At 30.7% G+C, this 1,807-nt stretch overlaps 1 non-coding gene across 1 annotated transcript; it reads left to right on the forward strand.

The window, feature by feature from the left end:
- The first annotated feature begins 397 nt into the window (after positions 1-397).
- On the forward strand, positions 398-502 carry LOC147370405 (U6 spliceosomal RNA). Its single transcript, XR_015166333.1, has one exon. It is a non-coding gene; the product is annotated as a U6 spliceosomal RNA (small nuclear RNA).
- The last annotated feature ends 1,305 nt before the right edge of the window (positions 503-1,807 follow it).

Consider the following 1,807-nt stretch of genomic DNA (forward strand, 5'->3'; position numbering starts at 1 on the left):
GCCTACCAGGCTCCTGCATCCATGGGATTTTCCAGGCAAGAGTACTGGAGTGGGGTGCCATTGCCTTCTCCGAGGTACACATTCACCTAAATATTAAATTGGATCCTGTTTTGACTTTCCCTCTAACATTTCCTCTTTTCCATCTTCCACCCTTGTCCAATCGATGAGAGATCCTGTTAATTTTACTTCCAGAATTGCTCTCAAATTCAAAGCATCATATCCATTCTTTCTGCCACTAACTAAATTCAGAGTATTAAAATATTTTCTACCTGCTTTCCTACTCACATTGTGGCCAGTCACTTCTGAAACACTGAACCTTGATCTACTCCATTAAGCTTCTATTTTAAATTTATTTAATCTGCCAGAACCACTATTAATTCTAACTTTAATATTTCGCATGTTCATTTTGGCAGCACATATACTAAAGTTGGAATGATACATAGGAGATTATCATGGCCCCTGTGCAAGGATGATGCAAACTTGTGAAGCACTAAAATAATAATAATAACATTCCATGAGAAGAAACGACTTTAGCAATGTTCTACATGTTAAAAGACTCTGTATTTTCCTTTTATATGATTCTAATTATTAAGAGGTTAATTAGTGAGGTCATAAGCAGTGGCTAAATTTTCTTAGATCTGGTGAATAAAATTAACCTTCTATGAAAAACATTTTAAAGGTTTGCATGAACAGTATAGAACAACTATCCTCACAAATATAGTTTTCTGTAAAAAAAGTTAAAAGTCTCCAGGTTACAAACCAGTATTCCTTTAATCTATACAATCTATTTATTATTACAGAAAGCTCTTTTCTTAAGAGACACAACTTGGAAATTGACTTTCTGATAAGATCCAAAATAAGTATCAATTATTTTATTAGAGGTTGCAAAATCATGCTTTTCTCATTTATCATTTCATTAACATCTTTCAGTGAGAATTCTTCATAGAGAACTTTTATTCATTAGCTAGGACTATTTGGTCATCTTCAATTTAGCTCATAAAGGGGAAGCAAGACAAGTTTTTTATTCTTAGCCTTTTGCTTTTAAATAAAATGGTTAATGAATTAAATTTTGTTTTGTTGGTTCTCATACATTATGAACTTTTGGATTTTTACATAATGAAAGTTTCAGTAGCATTCATTATTCTTATTGATGCTCCAATGTCACGGTCTTTAGCTGTTCATATCGTCTTCATTTTAGTGTCTATTTATGGCCTTTCAACATAACTCACATTCTTTGATGGCCTGTATTTTGGCTACTTGTGCAGACACAGAACAACAAAAAACAGATTCTGGACCCAGACTGACCGAGTTCAGTATACCTGATCTCCACCTATCAAACTGTGTTCCTGAGTATCAGTTTACCCTTCTGTGCCTTGGTTACCTTGTCATTCAATGGCATTATTAATAATATAATATGAATAACATAACAATATAATATAAAATACATTACTATAATTATATAGCTACAATTATAACAACCCTAATCTTATGCAGTAGGACTTAAAAGAATATGAATATATATAAATAATATATACATATATATTGTATACATTTATATATATATAAAACAGTGTCTGGCTTATGAATTGGAAATTCTGGTTAAATGTTTTCATTATATTGTTTTTATAATATTAATAACATTCCATGGTAGCAAGAAAACAGGTAGTACTACTTCAAATATATGATTGAAATATTTTTAAAAGATATGTATATAGACACATATATGTTAATGTGAATATTTGCTAATAATAATGTAATATAATAATGGGGCTTTGAGCAAAATCAAACAATCAAAAATACTTTGTAA

The sequence above is a fragment of the Bos grunniens genome, chromosome 6, assembly GCF_055505025.1.
Source record: "Bos grunniens cultivar Pamir isolate PY7600 chromosome 6, Bosgru_T2T1.0, whole genome shotgun sequence".
Taxonomy (NCBI): Eukaryota; Metazoa; Chordata; class Mammalia; order Artiodactyla; family Bovidae; genus Bos; species Bos grunniens.